The 20126-nt window shown below is 36.2% G+C and overlaps 1 pseudogene; it reads left to right on the plus strand.

Annotated features, from left to right (window-relative positions):
* Positions 1-4882: 4882 nt before the first annotated feature.
* LOC114037745 lies at positions 4883-12725 on the plus strand (annotated as a pseudogene).
* Positions 12726-20126: the final 7401 nt, after the last annotated feature.

The raw sequence follows: 20126 nt of genomic DNA on the forward strand, positions 1-20126 counted from the left end.
TTTAGTAATAAAAAAAATAAAACAAAAAAGAAGTCTTCTCTCTTAACTAGTATGAATTAGCACCACTTCCCAGATCCACATTCCTTGCTCCCTTCCCCCAATACTTAGTCTCATTTGATCTGGACAAGAAATTTATTAAAAACCTATCAGATTGTGTTTAAAAAAAAGTGTGAGTTGATATAAATTAGCTGTTTTCTCTCTTGGTTCAATCAAACCACTCTCATAATTCTGTTTCTTTCTTTAATTATGCCCAATATTCATACTCATTGGCATTGTTGGTTGTTTGCCCAAATGTGTGTGTGTGTGTGTGTGTGTGTAAGGAATTTTATTTCTGTCTTCTGTGGGAGGATGTTATGGAAAAGGGAGTGGGAGAAGAAAGGAAAATGTGAGCTGAATAAAAAATAGAAGGAAATTGGGAAAGTGCTTTGGAGGGTTTGGGATTTTTTAAGGATGTGAGAAATAGGATTTTTGGAGAAGAATTGAAGGCACTTGGGAGAAAATGAGAAAATTTCAAGAACAACCTTAAGTCCAGGTCCTACCTTTGATTTCTGTAAGGAAGGAGAAGTGCCAAAGACTTTTCTTGAATCAGAAGGGGAAAATTTGTGAAGGTAATCACAAAGAATTTGAATTTGTGAAGGCCAGGTACTGATTTGAGGAAAGTATAAATTTGGGAAAACTTGAAGATCAACTGAAAACAAAGTAAGTTAAATGAAGAGAAGGACTTAATCATTCTAATGGAAGAAAAAAAATTGTAAAGTAAGGTCCTAAAAGAAAGAATTCAAGGAAAATGAGAAAGAGAAGGTAGTTGGCAAGGTAAGTAAGAAAATGTAAGTAAATTAGAAAGCCTAAACAAATTGTAAAGTAGATTAGAGAACAAAACAAATTAATGAAACAAATACGATTTTAATATGAAAGGGGAAAGAAAGTATGGTAGGGCTGTAAAGTTGATATCCAGACAAAGGAAAAGAAGTTAAATGTGGCTTTTAAATACTAAAGAGGTGATAGTTTTAAGGATAGAGAAAGCAACAAACATTTATTAAATGCCAGGCCCAGCACAAAGCAGCTAAGCAGAGATATCCAAACACAAGCAAAAAGAAAGTCTTGGTTCTCAAAGAGTTGTATTCTAATGGAGGAAAATAACACATAAAAACCAGTTGAAACAGGAAGACAGATACCCACTTATCCAATGGAGGAACAGTGTCTAAGTCAGGAAAGTCCAAAGCAGAGATAGGAAAGAAACAATGTTTGGCTACTCCTGGCCTCTCCCCAAAGTGGAAGTCCTCGGAAAAACTAACCAGTAGGAGAATGGGGCTGACATGGAGGAAGGATGTTTGAAAATGAGCAGGGGACAGGGGCATAATGTGAGGGGATGGTATACCAAGATGAGGAAACCCCAGGTAATAAGGGTGAGATTGCAACTGAGGCATGATCAAAAATTGTTTCTTAGGGGAGGCATATCAATACAAAAATAAGGCTAATCGTCTCATTTGGTATGGGGTGCAGGGAAAATTTTGCACTATTTTTTGCTCTGAATGTGTTATGTTGTATTTTTGCCACAGTGAAAAGAGACCTACCTACAATTCAAATACAGGGTGATCTGTCTCCCTTCTAAAAGAAAAGGTATATGGATCTGAAGAATGCATTTTCATATTCAAGATCATTAGACATAATTTGTGCTCTTAAGAAAAATAAATAAAAATTAAGTAGGGCTTCAATTGGAGGTGGGGTATAAAATAGCAAATAGAAAATATTAACCTTATCAAGTATTTGTAGAGTAAAAGAATGTAACAAAAAGAAGGGACACAAGGACAAGAACAACTCTACACTTGGAAGTAGAGGAAAAGATAAACAAAAATCATTTGAGATTTTTCCTGAAGAAGAAAGAATTTTGATGATCTAAGAAGTAAAAAGCTAATCCTCTTTAAAATGTCAACATAAAGTCGCAGAAGCTATCTGGTGAGAGTGATCTTTACTAAGATTCTGATAAAGAATTCAGCAACATGGTGACTCATGGCTACTTGAACTAATAAGAACACTAGAGGGTACTATGGTCTTCTTGGCATATATCCAACACATAATAGAGAACCTTCTGAGAATTATGAAAATAGATGACTATTACCCATTTCTACTAATTCATATGGGCATACATGATATTGACATAAGGGACCTAGAAAGTATTCCCAAAGATTATGAAGGTTAGGGCAAAAATTGAAAACCACAAAGGCACAGTTGTATTTTTTTTTTCATTGCTGCCCATTGAAGGTAAGGGATGCAGAGAAGAGAATGTTATGGGGGAGTAGAGAAAGATAAGAGAGTAAGCATTTATAAGATGCCTACTATGTGCTAAGTACTGTGCTCAGTGCTTTATAAATATTACCTCATTTCATTTGGGAAGTAAATAGCAATTTAAAAGATGGTGTCTGGGGATGTTATTTGGATTTCTGGATTGTGTACTATAGGAATGATAGTCTCCTGACTAGGAATAGTGATTGTTTAAGAATTAAGATTAATAAAGGGGCAGCTAGGTAGTGCAGTGGATCGAGCACCGGCCCTGAAGTCAGGAGGACCTGAGTTCAAATCTGGCCTCAGAGCAAACACTTGACACTTACTAGTTGTGTGGCCCTAGGCAAATCACTTAACCCCAACTGCATAATTAAAAAAAAAGAATGATTAATAAAATATATTAACCTAATGTCTTATAAATATAGGTTTTTTAGTTGTGTTAAGAAAAATCAGGTGAGGGTATAAGAAAATAAGAAATGTATATTCACCAAATTAGATACCATAGAGTGTGCCTACAATCAAATTAAAACTCCCAGAAGCTAATAGGGAACAAAATCCATGAAAGGAGCCAATTGTAAAATTCTTAACTTTAAATGCCTAAACACACAAATACTCAATATTCAGTCATGTAGTAAGACAAATTAGAGGTCCTAATCTTAGCAGGCATATTTGATCTCATAAACATCAGAGAGATTTTGTGGGCTGAAAATCATGAGTAGCATGTTTCAAGTTTGATATTTCTTATTCAAAAGAAACAAGATAAGGGAAAAGAGGGTGATGGTGGCAGCTTCTGTATTAAGCTGGAAAGTGTGCCTACCTACTTCTCCTGAGAAGAAAGAGGAGAGGAGGAGAAGCAAAGGCAATATGTGCAGCTGATGTTCAAGCACCTTGATCATATGCTTTCTAGGAACATTTGTGATCGAGAAGGTATACTCATGTAAGGAAACTATATGTATACTCATATAGAAACCAGAGGGAAGAAATGTGGTGAAAGGCATTTGGGTGAAGATCAATCAGCTAAGTGATATAGGATTTTGTCATTAGAGTATAATACAGATTACCTAGATAGAAACAGGAAATAGTTACGAATTTTAAGAAACAATTCACAAGCCTGGAAGAGGCATGATATGGTGGTAATGGGGACTTCAATTGTCCAGATATCTTTTGGAGCTCTCTCTGTATCAAATACAAGGGAATTTAAACATATTAATTTGTCTTAATGATAATTTCATTCTTCAGAAATGAAACCAACAAAATATATTATATTCTGGATCTAATTCTTATTAATAAGGGAGGAGATGTTGCTTGGTGAAAATAATATGACCATTGGGGGAAAGTAACTATTTGTCAGTCAATCAACAAGCATTTATTAAGTGCCTGTTATGTAGCAGGGTAAAGTGTTAAGTGCTGGAATTACAAGGAAATGTAGAAAGCCAGTTTTTACTCTCAAGGAATCCACAGTCTAATGGGAAAGATAATATGCAAACAAAAATGTACAAACAAGATATATAGAGGATAAATGGAGATATTCTCATAGGGAAGACATTAGGATTAAGGGAGTTCAGGAAAGACTTTTCATAGATGTTATTTTAGCTGAGAATCGAAGGAAACCAGGAGGTGCACATGAGGAGGGAGAGACTTCTAGGCATGGTGGAAAGGTTTTGAAAATCATCAAATTCAAGAGATGGAATATTGCATTTAAGGAACACCAAGGAGGCTACTGTCATTGAATCACAAAATATGCAGAAGGGAGCAAGGTGTGAGAAGAATGGAAATGAAGGAAGTGACCAAGTTATGAAGGACTCTAAAAACCAAAGAGAAGATTTTATATTTGATCCTAGAGATAAAAGGAAGCCACTGGAGTTCATTGAATAGGGGTGACATCATCAGACATTAGACCAGGACGATCATTTTCACAACTGAGTTGAGGATAGACTGAATTGGGAAGAGATCTGAGGCAGGTAGACCAACCATGAGGCTACTGCAGCAAGTCCAAGAATGAGGTGATAAGAGCCTGAAGCAGAATGGTGGCACTGTTGGAAAAGAGAATAGTGTATACAAGGGAGATGTTGTGAAGGTAGAAACAATAGGAGTTCACAACTCATGGGAGGTGAGAGTGAGGCGCCAAGGTTGTTGTAAAACTGAGTATTGAGCAGAAACTAATAAAATGATATTCAGTAGGAAAAAATGTAAAATCTTAATATTGGGTTAAAAAATTGACTTTGTGAGTACAAAGTGGGGGAGGCAGACATCTATGTATCTGAAAAAAATCTGGGCACGTTAACGGACAAGCTTCGTATTAATCAATCATGTGATGTGACAAACAAAAAAGCTAATCTAATCTTGGGATGCTTTCAGACAGAAATGAGGGAGTGATCTTTCCTCCATACTTTGTACTAGTCAGAACAGAAATGGAATATTGTGTTCACTTCTAGGTGTATTGTGTTCAGTTTAAGGAGATTTGTAAGTTGGGAAGCATCTGTATAAAGGGAAAGTAGTGTGATGAAGGGCCTCGAGACCATGTCACAGAAAAACCAATGGAAAGATGTGGGGATTTTTAGCCTAGAGAAGACTTGGGGCCATATAGAGGGCAGAAAGCATGAAAGCTGAATTCAAGTACTTGAAAGGCTACCATGTGGAAGCAGTATGGACTTGTTCTTTTTGCCTTCAGAAGGTGGAACCAGGAGCAATGGGTGAAATTTAAAGAGGAAAATCAAGTCTTTTTGTCAGGAAACTTCCTGCCAATTAGAACTATCCAGAAATAGAATAGGCTTTAGTTCTTTTGTCTTCATTGAAAGTCTTCACTCACAGGATGGATAATGACTTTTGTATCATATTATAGTGGGGATTCCTTTTTTTCATTATGAACTGAACTAGATGGCCCATAAGGTCCCAAAGAAATCTGAAAGTATGTTAATTCCCATTGTAGAAAATCCCTCCACTAATAAAGATATTCTATTCTTACTTCTAGTCTCAGGGAGTTACTTGGGGGTTCAATTTTTCCCATAGAAATTATAGGACTGGATCTCATCCTCTCATTTTACAGTTGAGTAAAACCCAGGCCAGAAATTATAAAGGACTTGCCTGAAGTCATAAAGGTTATATTGGATTAATTGGAACCCAGGTGTCTGTATTTCCTATCCAGGGCTTTCTATCCTACACTGTGTAGCCATTTTAAATGAACTGAATTAACTACTTTATTTCTTAAAGAATTACCAATTCACTTTATGTTAATAAATATTCTACTATGTTGTGGAAATGCTTGTTTTAGTTCATGAATTAAAAATAAAATTGATGTATTTAGGGAAATATATTGCCTAATTTTTATTAAAGTGTGTTCATTTAGATATTTTCTATAGTTGTACATTTTAAAAACATTTTTCTCCTTTGACCCCACCAAGACTAATTTTATCTTTTGTCACTGTTGTCGTTGTTCAGTCATTTCAATTGTGTCCAACTCTTCATGACCCCATTTGGGGTTTTCTTGGCAATGATAGTGGAGTGATTTGCCATTTCCTTCTCCAGCTCATTTTACAGATGAGAAAACTAAGGTAAACAGGTTTAAGTTACTTGCCCAGGGTCACACAGCTAGTAAGTGTCTGAGGCTAGATTTGAACTTAAGTCTTCCTTGACTCTTGGCCTGGGCCTCTATCCATTGTACCACCAGGTGTCCCCAATTAACCTCTTAGTATAAAAGCTTATATTTTACTATTCACCAATATGAACCCTCCATTTCAATCAGGAACAACATATCTCCTCACTGGCTCCACCTCTGGACATTAACTCATGCTGTTGTTCCTGCCTGAAATATCCTCCCAAACTTCTTCACGTTCTGACCTTTCCTTTAAGGCCCAGTTCAGAGATCTGGAACCTGTGACCTCAAGGCCACATGTGGACCTCTAGGTCCTCAAATACAGCCTTTTCACAGATGTGAAATTTGGATTTAGCCAAAGGGCCACACTTGAGGACCTAGAGGGCCACAGGTAGCCTCAAGACTGTAGGTTCCCCACCCCTGGCCCAGTTCAAGTCTCAGCTCCCCCATCTTTCCTTCTCCTGATTGCCTATTAAACCTACTGTTTATAAAACCCAATTTAACACTTGGGTATACACTGGCTTATTGTATTGTACAATGTGTGTACAATGTGTGTGCACGTCTTCTCCCAAAATGGTCATAAACACTGGGAGAACAGGTACATACCCAGAGTTATAACTAGGATGGGGGCAAGTAGAGCTTTTCTTAAGGGAGTAGAAATTTAGTAGTGATAATTACACTTGTTGTCCATTAACAGCTGGAAACAAGTGAGCTTAACAACCAATTCACAAGAATAATTATTTAAATTAAGGAACGACCAGCTGGATGATTCTTCCCTGAATCCCACAGTGATTCCACTCCAGATGACCCTTTCCTGGCCATGCCTGCCTTTCTTCACCCTCCTCAGATTTTATAGTTATAACTTTACCTTATTCTTCTCACATGCAACACATTGTTTATTAAAGTGCTGAATGTAGGTTAGATAGTTAATACCTGTTGAATGTTTTCTATCAGCTTCCAAATATTTTGCAAGCCTCACTTATTCCTTAGTAATTGTTTCTTAGATTTCCTTAGATTGTTTATGCTTTAAAGGCTTGGTTTGCATTATTATTTGTCAGTCTGAATGAATACCCATAATGTTTGCTCTGGTTCTCTTGGCCTTTGTCTCAGTGAGACTTAATCTAAATGAATTTCACTTGAAATCATTCTGTTTGTTGTCTAGTTCCTATTATTCTAAAATAACCTGAATCCTTGAGAAGGTCATATTGCCCTCTTTTTTGCCTTTTTTCCGTGGACTTAAAAGGCTTATATAAACTGTGCTAATTAGAAAAGTCTCAGAGGTCCAGTGCTACAAAGAAAACAAACTAGGAGAAATTAATGATTTTGAAGGGAATTAAAAAAAGATTATAGTCATCATCATCATCAATTCTTTCATTTTCCAGGATGGTTGATTCTCTCAATAATCAGATACTGCATTGCTATGGTTTTAGGGAACATGGAAGGAAGAAAGCTAGCTTATTTGCAAAACTCAAATGTATATGTGGACTTTCTTCCCTACAGTGTTACTCATAACATCCACAAAGTAGGTGAAACAGTAGGAAAGTTATCACTTTTTTTTTCTAATAGGTGAAAGGAGGGAAGCCCCAACACTAGAAACTATACAGAGTTATTTTGGGACTATAAATGCCACAGTGGACCTCCTCCTATAATAGTCATAGCTCTAACACTCTGTAATAGAAAGTCCTTGTAATAGTAGTAATTGACATTTATATAGTGTTAAGTAATACACATATAACATATTCAATCCCATCTGAGCGACTCTATAAGGTGTTATGTTTAATAATAGTGATTATTCACACTTTACAAATGAGGATATTGAGACTCATACAGCTAGGGAGTATCAAAATCAGAAGCAGGATTAGAGCTCAGATCTTCATGAGCAGAACCAGGAAAACGTTGTACACATTATCAGCAACATTGTGTGATGATCAACTGTGAATGACTCAGCTCTTCTCAGTAACACAATGATCCAAGACAAGTACAAAGGACTCAGGAAGAAAAATGCTACCCACATCCAGATAAAGAACTGAAGGACTCAGAGGGCTGATCAAAGCATTTTTTTTTACTTACTTTATTCTTTTTCATGGTTTTATTTCCTTTTGATCTGTTTCTTCTTCCACGACTGTGACAAATATGGAAATATGTTTTACATGATAGTGCATATCATTTCAAACTATATTAAACTGCCAACCATTTTCAGAAGGGGGAGGGGAGGGAGAAAAATTTGGAACTCAAAATCTTAAAAAAAGAATGCTAAATTTTTTCTTAGTATGTATTTGGGGAAAAAATAAAATACTATTTAAAGAAAAAAATAAATAAAATCTGGCTGCTCAAAAACAAAAACAAAAACTCAAATCTTCCTCACTTCAAGTCCAAAACTTTATTTATTTCATGCCCTCACAGAGAAGATGGAACTCATAGACAAGGAAAAGTCTTGTTGGAGCTATTTGTTTCTATTGGTTGAAAGAAGCCTTGTTGGTGTAAGTGGAAGGTAATTGAATAAAAAAAAAATGAGCTGAATTACACTCTTTCCCAACATTGATATTTCAGCAAAGGAGACAGAAAAATATGTGATTTAATGTTATACTTGTAGCACCAGCTGCCAGAGAGGCCAAAGCTGACAGATCTCTTGAGCTTGGGAGCTCTGAGCTACAGTGGGCTAAACAGATTGGAAGCCTGCACAAAGTCCAATACCAATATGGTGACTCCCCAAGATCAGGGGTCACCAGGCTGCTACCAAGGGTGGACTGGCCCAGGTCAGAAATTGAGCAGGCTCCTGTGCCCATAAATGGTCATTGCCATTGCCTAAGAGAATATGGAGACACATTCTTAAAAAAAAAAAAAACAAAAAAAACAAAACAAGATCAGGAAGGTCAAAAAAGCTGATTAGAAGAGACCAGAGATAGATATATGGATCATTTATTAAGTTATTACTATATGCCAGACACTGTACTAAATATTGGGGATACAAAAACAGGACTTCTTTTAAGGAAAATACATTCTTTTTTCTTTTTTTTTGGCGAGGCAATCAGGGTTAAGTGACTTGCCCAGGGTCAGACAGCTAGGAAGCATCAAGTGTCTAGGCCAAATATGAACTCACCTCCTGACTCCTAGGCCAGAGTTCTATCCACTGCTCCACCTCACTGCCCCAGGCAAATACATTCTAATTGAGGAGGACAAAACATAAAGGGCAGTTGGAAAGTAGAAGGGGGTGAAGATGGTATCTACAAACTAAGGGTCCAGGCAGTCAGTGTGGAGAAGGAATAGATTAATGTGATTGTGGAGTAAGTGAGAGGGTGAGTCAGAAGTTAAGAAGAATTGTCTCTGGAGTGCTCTACAGAGGTCTGTCCCCTAGTGAACAAGAAACCAGAAATCTATTTGGAGGGTAAAAAGAAAGTCATACATATGTCACCAAACAGTTAAGAGGCCAAAGAAGTGTCCAGAGAATGGATGGGTTCAATATTTATTAATTTTCTTTCACGTTCAAGACACATTGCCAGACACTTTTCAAAGGATGTTTCATTGGTCCTGAAAGTAATTAGAAGATTGAAATTTCACAAAAATAACACATTAAGAATCCTTCCCAAGGTGTCTACTTTGAAAGGAACAAGACTTATCAGAATTTATATATTCTGCCTTTGATTCAATTTCTTTATTGAAACAGGTGTCTCCAAGTTAATATCTTTATGGCTAAATGTAATGCTTTTTTCCCCCTTTATTTGCTGGGTATTTCCACCTGGATTTCCTGCCAATGCCTCAAAACCAAAATGTCCAATTCTAACTTCCTTACTCTACCATTCCCATTCTAGCCTGCCTCTTTCTTTAACCTATAACTTTCTATTGTTGCAATACTCTATTTGTGCATTGTTCTATTGTTACTATGCACCACTACCTTCCCAAGCAATTTAGTTTAAATCCTTGTAGTTATCTTTGCCTCTTGCTTTTGCCTCATTTACTACCTACAATCAATTGCCCAGCAGTTGCCAAACCTGATATGCATGATTCTACCTAATCAATATGTTTGTTGTAATTCATGTTTGTTGTTCTTCAGTCCTTCAGTCGTATCTGACTCTACATAACCCCATGGACAAAGTCCATGAAGTTTTCTTGGCAAAGATACTGGAGTGGTTTGCCATTTCTTTCTCCAATGTGTCCCTGTTTTACATATGAGGAATTGAGGCAAATAAAGGTTAAGTGACTTGCCCAAGGTCACACAACTAATAAGTGTTTGAGGCTGGATTTGAACTCAGGTTTTCCTGTCTCTAGGCCTAGCTGCCCTTTTTCATATTTACATGCTCCCTTTTCACTCTCACTGTTTAGGCCCTCACTTCTTCCTCATTAGGTTACAGACTGATCTTTCTGCCCCAACTTATCCCCTTAAAAGTGAAGTTTTTATAGTTTTGTCTGCACAATCTTCCTGATAGGCGGCTATGATCATGTCAATCCTCCACTCAGACATATATAATAGCAACCCCCCATTGCCTTCCAAATAAAGTATCTACTACTTACCCAGCTGCCAAAACTTTCTATAACCTGAATCTAAACTACTTTTCCAGCTCAATGTCATTCCACTCCACTTCAAGTATTCAATTCAATGCCATCAATATTTATTAACCTCTAGAGTAGAGGTATCAAACCTTACTACAGACTGTAAAATTCTGTGGTCTGAACCAGGTTAAATTGTCATTGGGAAATGTTTAACAAAATAAATTAAAATACAATACAAACCACATAATGCTAATTTGTGGTTTTTGTAAGTTAATATGCAGCTGCAGGAATCTGTTTCTATTTTTTGTTCAATAACACTGGTCTAAAGCTCTGGATTGAAGTCAGAAAGACTTGAGAAAGTCATTTCACTCAGCCTCAGTTTCACTATCTGTAAAATGCAGGTTAAGATAATACCTCACAGAATTATAAAGAACAAATGAAATAATATATGGTATCTAAAGTGCTTTGCAAACCTAATATTGCTATATTATTATTATTATTGCATTGTACTGTGGATTGGGAATATAAAGACAAGGAATTTAAATTCTACTGAGTACAACTGGAATGGATAAATAAATATACAATAATATATGTAGGATTAAAGCCTTAATAACCAGACAAGATTGGGTACAGGTTTCCATTGGAGCTAATAGTTGATGTGAGGCTTGAAAGAAGCCAGAAATCCTCAAAGGTAGATGTGAGTAAGGAGTGCCTGGGGTCCAGCATGTACAAAAGCCTGCAGACAGGAGAGAGATTGTTGAATTAGGGGACTGTGAGGATGTCAGTTTGGTTGGAATATAGATTTTGTGAAGAAGAAAAATATGAAATCTGTCTGGAAAGATGAGGAGTCAGATTCTAGCAGAGGAGTTAATATTTTAGCCTAGAAGCATAGACCATAAATTATAAATTAGTTCCTGAAAAAAATTACATATCATGCAGCACAAATCTCTCATTTTACAAGTGAGGAAACTGAGGCCTAAAAGACTGTCACTTGCCCAAGATCACGCAGCTAGTAACTGACAAACTTGAGGTTTGAACCCAGCTTTTCTGGCACCAAAATGAGGATAATAGCAAGACCTACTTCCTAGGGTTGTCGAGAGGATAAAATGAGAAAACATTTTTAAAATGCTTAGCATGCTGCCTGGAATATAGTGGATGTTATACAGCTATTATTTGCTATTATTATCATTATCATCATTATTAACATTCTACCCAGCCTATCTTCTACTACACCAACTAGGGAGCTGCTGTAGAGCTTTGAACAGGAGGAATGACATATTCAAACCTGTGCTTTAGAAATATGGATTTGGCAGCTATGTGGAGATGTATTGGATAAAGGAGAGACTAGAAATAAGGACATCGATTAGTGGGCTACTTCAATATTTGGAAAGAAAAGTGATGAGAGCCTGACCTAGGGTAGTTTAGAAAAGAAGGCAGATGCAAGCCTTGTTGGGCAGGTCGAATCAATAAAATATGGCAACTTGTTGGATGCATGTGAAGGACAAGGAGGAGTCAAATGACTCCAAGGCTGCAAACCTGGGTAATTGAAAGGATGATGGTATTCTGTGTTCCAGCCCAAATAATAACTAGAACATATAGTGCTTTAAGGTTTTCAAAGCACTGTTTAAATAGTATCTCCTTTGATCTTCACAACAACCCTGGGAGGTAGGTCTTGTTTTTATCACCATTTTACAGATGAAGAAGCTGAAGCACACAGAGGTTAAGTGGTTAAGCCCAGGGTCACATAGCTAAAAAGTGTCTGAAGCTGGAATTGAACTCAGGTTTTCCTGACTCTAGGTCCAGGGCAATCCCTAGCTGCCTGAACAGTATGCATTGTGGAGGTGGGGAAGAGAAGTTTCTATTCCTGGGAACTACTAGTGATCATGTTTCTGATGAAATCCGTGTGATCCAGGAGTCTGGACCTTCCATAAGGAAATAGACACACTTATTTATGGGGAGCAGGGGAGAAAGGGAGGGAACAAGCATAAATTAATCAGCTGCTATGTTCCAGACATTGTACTAAGTGCTTTTCAAATATTATCTCATTTAATAGAAATGACGATATTATCTCTTAGTCATAAAAAATTTTGTGGGAGTGCCTGTGCAGTGAGGCAGGAGCTGCAGCTGCTGGTGGCCGATGGCATCCAAGAACCACGATAGAGGTTGTGTGCAATGAGCGGCTGGACAAGAAGATTCGTGTGAAATGCAACCCAAAGACTCAATGGGGACATGAAGAAACTGATTGCAGCTCAGAGGGCAACCGCGTTGGAACAAGAAATGGCACATGGTCTTCAAGGACCACATGACGCTGGGAGACTATGAAATCCACAACAGAGTGAACCTGGAGCTTTATTACCAATAGGGGATTGCCAATGCTTCATCCCGCCCCATCTGCCCCTCTTCCCTCCATTTTCTTTCATTATATATAATATAATATATATGTATATTATATATATATATATTATTAGCCTTATATATATATATACATATATATGTATATATATGTGTGTGTGTGTGTGTGTATATATATATATATATATAAGGCTAATAAAATGACTAAAAAAAATGAATAATGAGTTAATAATATATCAGCTTCCACTAGGTTTCCAGCGGCCCTAAAGTGGAGGCATGTGGTACAAATGCTTAAAAATCAACCAATTGTGGATTCAGAGAAACTGAGCAAGACTTGTATGAACTGATGCAAGTGAAGTGAGCAGCAACAGAAGAACAGTTTACACAGTAACAAACAATATTGTAAAGACAAGCAGCTCTGCAAAACTTAGACACATTGATCAATACCATAACAGATCACAATGCCAGAGGACACAGGATAAAACAATGCTACTCACCTCCAGAAAGGCAGGTGATGGACTCAGTGGGGAGATAGAGGCATAGTTCTTTTATTTTTTTTTTTGACATGACCAATGCAGAAATATGTTTTGCTTGACTATACATGTTTGTAATATGGTTTTGTTTTCCTTGATTTCTTAGCGAGGAAGTGGAGGTGAGAAAGAGAATTTATAACTGAAAATAAAATATAATTTAAAAAATAAAAAAGAAATTTTGGAGACCATCTATTTCAACACATCTATTTTTACATCTGAAGAAATTGAGGTCTACAGAGGTCAAATGATTTCCCATAATCAGTCACATAGGTAGCAAGAAGCAGAGCAAGAACTTGAACCCAACACTCAGCACCTTCAGTGCTCTTTGTGGTTCCTCTTTTGATGGTACTTTTCTTGATACTTTCACACCTGTAGATAAGATGTCAGCTTGTAATGGATTAGCCCAACTTAATTAATTCAGATAACACTTCCTTCAGCATCATTCCCAGGGTTGTCCTCTTCTAACTGCCCCTCACCTCCCTCCCCATTGATCCTTACCTCCTGAAGTTTCCCTTAACACTTTCCTTGGAACTTTTTTTCTACATACTTATTAGTCATAGGATTATAGATTTAAAGCTGGAAAGGACCTTAGAGGCCCTCTAATCTAACCATGCCATTTAACAGATGAGGCTCTGAGAGGTAGAATACTTTTCTGCATGTCAAAGACCTAGTAAATCACAAAGGCAACATTTGAACTCACATCCTCTGATTCCAGAGATCTTTCCAATATATTACTCTAATCTTTCCTCTGTATCATAGTTCTTTGACCCTTTTGGCCTTGATGTGGAGAATAAACCAGGGTGAGCTTCCTCAAAAGGTAATGTGCTTCTTGTCACTTGTCACTTGAGATATTTCTAGAGGAGATTCTCATCCAGTTGAAATGGTCACTTATAACTCTCAATATTTGTGATTCTGTGACTCCTTCTCACTATATTGTACTCTTAGTACTTAATATTCACACTTTTTGTTTATTTTTTGGTTTTTGTTTTGGACTAGGCTTATGACTTTGTTGCTGTAGAAAACACCTGATGAGAGAAGCCATCTAAGAATGATGGTCATCACTTGTTCTGCAATATATGGTCTTGGAGCACAGAATTTTTAACCTGGAATTCGAAATTTTTTGTAAACCTATTTGATAATTGTCTTTCAATTTATTTGTTTTTGTTTAGTAAATATATGTATATCAATTATACATTATTGCATATTAATAGATTACACACATATATGTATATATTCATGATACACATATCTTATTTTCTGCATTTTAAAATATTAGTCTAAGAAGGAGTCCAGAGGCTTCACCACACCACCAAAGGTGTCCAGATAAACACAAAGAAAAAGGTTAAGAACCCCTGTCTCAAGAGAATTGCCTGGGGCACTAAGAGGTTCTTTTGCCAGAGTTGTATACCTTGTGTCTGAGGCTAGATTTAAATCTATATCTTCCCAAATCAAGGACTTGTTGACTTTTATGCCAGTTTGCCTTTTGCTTACATAAATACTTAACAAATATTTTAATTGAATTGCTAGATATTTAAAATCATCTATGGTCTCATTGATTTTGAGACCTTTCCTAACAGTGAACATAACAATAATTCTACATCTTCACATTGTGCGACTCGTCCATTTTTTTTTCATAAAATTCTTCTGAGAGAACCCATGGAATATTCTAGAGTGCTTTGTCTTTGACATCATGGGGGGAGGTGCTGATGTAATACAAGGGTTGTTTATTATCTTTTTCACTAAATGACTGATCTACCTCCTTATCTGGCCATGAATACCATTGGTAATTGCCTTTTGTGCCACTGTTCCTTTGCAAATTATCGTTGGTAATGTTTTGTAGCCTACTCAGATCATGTACCTTGCTTACTGAGTTACATGTATTTTTGAATGTTCAAAAAACAAGTTAATAGACCATTCAACACCATATAGCATCACCAGGAAAACATTGGTAATAAAGACATAAGTTTTTTGGGTAATAAGAAATTAGAGATCATTAATAACAGTGCACAAATTATCAAACTTGATTTAAATTGTTCTCCTACTCCTATTTTTTTTCTCACTTTTTGGTTGATTTTCACCATCTGGCCAACATATGGTTTTTGATGAATTGACTCAATGGGTTGCCTATCTAGAACACTTTATAATATTCCAGGGCTAAAGGAAATTAATTCAATGTAGTCAGTGAATTGAAGTATTTGAATATCCTTATTAATTAATGGGAATTAGTTCCTTTGTCTGGAATTTTGCAGTACATCCTCTAAGACATATTAGTTGAGTTTAGGTCTTCTCAGTTCTTCTTTTGTTGTCACTAGTAGATAGAGCACTGATTTGAATTATGTTTTTAATTACAACAATTGTGGAATACTCTATATGATAGCAATAATATGCAATATTATATATAACATGATCACATGTATAATATAGTATTTCTTTGCAGATGTACATATAATACAGTATTTCTTTGCAGATATATAAAGGACACTGCATTCTATGCTAGTTTTCCCCTTGGATGTTGAATTGGTCATATGTGTATGTATGTGTGTGTAAATGTGTATTTAGATGCATATACATGTGTATGTGTATATGTATACACACATATAAACACAAACAGACACATATGTGTATGCACACACACACACGTGAGGTCTGCTTTCAAGGATATATTTTCTTGGGGGTAATACTTTGGAAAAAAATTGACAAGCAATAGTCATACTGGATTACAATATTCTGCCTACCTTTCAATCAGTTGAATGAATGTGAAGATATAGTCTGCTGTAGAAAATAAACTTTAAATACTATCATCTTTCCTCCTTATGTTTTCATATAAGTTTGCCCTTAATTCTGAAAAAAAAAGATTCTGAAAAAAATAGAGATTAGTAGTCACCCGTCTCAGTAATCATAGATGTCTTCTTGTCTTCTGAGTAGTGTTGTTGTTGCTGTTATTTTTGAGTTCCGCTATAGTCCCACTACATCACTGAGCTTAACTTTTTGGGAATCTTCTCCTTTTCCTTACATCTTGAAAATCTATTTCTAAGCATCTTTAAAATGTATTGCCTCCCATGAAAATTTCTTTTATATGTTTTTCTTTAGGCTTAGATGCTTTTCCCAAATTCATCTTCTTAATTGCTATTGCTGCTGCCTTGAAAATGCATTGTGTACAGAGTTGATTTGGTTCAAATGTAGAGTATCTACTATCCTTTCCAATGGGAACACATCATTATGGAAATGCCAGCAGATATGATCCCTCTGTTGTCTTCTCTCCAGATTGATCTGCAAATATTCTTGGAAGAATTTGGTTTAGCAAAGTCTCAATTCAATCTTTGTGCAGTCTTGTTTCTACCTTAACTGCTTTTTACCATTTATAAGGCAGTTCTTGCTTTTAACTCATGCTATTTATTCTCCCCTTAATTTTTTTTTCTAAAGAACACTGCATTCTACACTAGTGTTTCCCTTGGATGTTGAATTGGTCTACTTGGCCAGGGGATTATTTGCTTCCTTCGATGATGCCCAGGATTTTTAAGGGTCTTTTTTGTAACAAATGTTTTTAGTTAGATAAGTTTCTCCAAGAACTTGTGATAGCCTTAACTTTTGTACATTTACATTCTTAAAAATGTATAGCTTTTTAAAATATATTTTTTTAAACTATTATAATTGTAACCAGTGTCTCCTTCCTAGACTGCTAGGGACGTAGAATATATATAGCACCAAAACTAGAAACAAGAAGACTTGAGTTCAAATCCAGCCTCAGGAACTAGCTGTATGACTCTGGTCAAGTCACTTAACCACTGTGTGCCTCAGTTTCTCCACCTGTAAAAAGGGAATACAAATAACACCTACCTCACATAGTTGTTATAAAAAAACCCACAAGATGTTTGTAAAATGCTATGTAAATGCTACCTGTTACCATCATTCTTATCGCTATTCTTTTTTTTTTTTTTGGTATTTACCTTAAGTTTTGCTTTAACCATCCTGTACAATAAATTTTGAAGCAACTATTATGTCTAATAAATTGTTTCTTATCTGTTCATTATTCAATTCAATTCAACAAGCATTTATTAGAAACATACTATGTTCCAAGAACAGTGTTCAACACCCAGCACCTTACAAATTTCTTTTAAAAGAAAGTAATTACTTTTCCCCATTTATCTTTTTCTTTCTCTTCTTTCAGCACCACTTTCTCCAATCTTCCCTCCCTTCTATCAGCCCATTTTTTGTATCCCCCACCTCTCCTACTACCATATAGTATAAGATAGATTTCTATACCCAAATGAGTGTGTATGTTATTCCCTCTTTGAGTCAATTCCAATGAGAGTAAGGTTTAAGGATTGCTTGCCATAACCCCCCAATTTTTCCCCTCTATTATGAAAGCTCTTTTGTGCCTCTTTTATACTAGGTAATTTACCCATTTCTATGTCTCCCTTCCCTTTTCTTCCAGTGCATACCTCTTTCTCAACCCTTAATCTTATTTTTTTGGATATAAGCCTATCACAGCCAACTCACATGCATGCCCTCTGTCCATGTATGTTCTTTTTACTGCCCTAATAATGAGAAAGTTCTTTAGAGTTAAAATTATCATCTTCCTATGTAGGAATATAAATTGCTTAACCATATTGAATCTCTTATGATAATTCTTCCATATTTATGTTTTTATGCTTCTTTTGAGTCTTTTATTTGAAAGTCATATTTTCTATTCAGCTCTAGCCTTTTCATCAGGAATGCTTGAAAGTCCTCTATTTCATTAAATATCCATTTTTCCCCTGGAGGATTATACTTAGTTTCACTGGGTAGGAGATTCTTGCCTGTAATTCTAGCTACTTTGCCCTCTGAGCTGCCAAATCCTGTGTTATACTGACTGTGGTCCCATGTTATTCGAATTGTTTCTTTCTGGCTACTTGCAATATTTTCTCTCTGACCTGGGAGCTCTGGAATTTGACTATAATATTCCTAGAACTTTTCATTTTGGGATCTTTTTTGGGAGGTGGATTCTTTCAATTTCTATTTTATCCTCTGATTCTAGGCTATCAGGGCAGTACTCCTTGATAATTTCTTTAAATATGATGTGTAGACTTATTTTTAATATTGTCTTTCAAGTATTGTAATAATTCTTAAATTGTATCTTCTGTATCTATTTTCCAGGCCAATTGTTTATTCAATATTTCACATTTTCTTCTATAGTTTTCATTCTTTTGATTTTCTTTTATCTGTTTTTTTTGTGGGATAATTTACCACATTCTACCTGTCCCTTTCTCCTTCTCCTAGTATATTCCTCTCTCACCCCTTAATTTTATTCTCCAGATATGACCCCTTCATTTTCAACTCACCCTGTGCCCTCTATCTATCTCTATCTATATATACATACATATAATTTTCCCTCTCCAACTACCCTAATACTGACAAAGGTCTCATGAGTTACAAATATCATCTTTCCATGCAGGAATGCAAACAGTTCAACCTTAATAAATCTCTTATGATTTTCTCTTTCCTGTTTACCTCTTCATGTTCCACTTGAGTCTTGTATTTGAAAATCAAATTTCATATTCAACTCTGGTCTTTTCATCAGGAATGCTTGAAAGTCCTCTATTTCACTGAATGACCATGTTTTCCTCTTCAGGATTATACTCAGTTTTGCTGGGTAGGTGATTTGGTTGTAATCCTATCTCCTTTGCTCTCCAGAATATTATATTCCATGCCCTGCGGTCCCTTAATGTAGAAGCTGCTAAATCTTGTGTTATCCTGATTGTGTTTCCACAATACTTGAATTGTTTCTTTCTGTCTACTTGTAATATTTTCTCCTTGATGTGGGAACTCTGGAATTTGGCTACAATATTACAAGGAATCTTCCTTTGGGGATCTCTTTCAGGAGGAGATCGGTGGATTCTTTCAATTTCTATTTTGCCCTCTGGTTCTAAAATATCAGGACAGTTTTCCTTTATAATTTCTTGAAAGATGATGTCTAGGCTCTTTTTTTGATCATGGCTTACAGATAGTTCAATAATTTTTAAATTTTCTTTCCTGGATCTATTTTCCAGATCAGTTGTTTTTCCAATGAGATATTTCACATTGTTCTCTAATTTTTCATTCTTTTGTATTTGTTTTACAGTGTCTTGATTTCTCATAAAGTCACTAGCTTCCAATTGCTCTATTCTAGTTTTTAAGGAAGTATTTTCTTCAGTAAGCTTTTGGATTTCCTTTTCCATTTGGCCAATTTTGCTTTTTAGGGCATTCTTCTCCTCATTGACTTTTTGGACCCCTTTTGCCATTTGGGTTAGGCTATTTTTTAAGGTGTTATTTTCTTCAGTATGTTTTTGGATTTCCTTTAGCAAGCTGTTGACTTGTTTTTCATGATTTTCTTGCATCACTCTCATTTCTCTTCCCAGTTTTTCCTCTACTTCTCTTACTTGCTTCTCAAAATCCCTTTTGAGCTCTTCCAAGCCTGGGACTAATTCATATTTTTCTTGGAGGCTTTGGATGTAGGAGCTTTGGCTTTGTTGTCTTCATCTGGTTGTATATTTTGATCTTCTTTGTCACCAAAGTAAGATAATATAGTCTTACTCTTTTTGTGCTGCTTGCTCATGGTCCTGGCCAATTACTTGAGTTTTGAACTCTTTGTTAAGGTAAAAGTCTGCTTCCAATGTGAAGAGTGTAGTGTCCCAAGCTTTGGGGGTTTGCACAGCTGTTTTCAAAGGTACTTCTAGGAACCTATAAATTTTCAGTTCTTCCAAGGTGGTATGATAAGGAGTGAGGTGTTTTCTCTCCACCACCACAACAAGCTCCACTGCACCTGGGTTCCTAGTCACCCTAGGACCGCCCCTCAGAACTGTGACCCAGATCCAAGCACAGGTAAAGCAAGAGATTCCTGCCTCAGCACTGGCAAAGAA

Source organism: Vombatus ursinus, unplaced genomic scaffold (genome assembly GCF_900497805.2).
Source record: "Vombatus ursinus unplaced genomic scaffold, bare-nosed wombat genome assembly UNPS02010548.1, whole genome shotgun sequence".
Classification (NCBI taxonomy): domain Eukaryota; kingdom Metazoa; phylum Chordata; class Mammalia; order Diprotodontia; family Vombatidae; genus Vombatus; species Vombatus ursinus.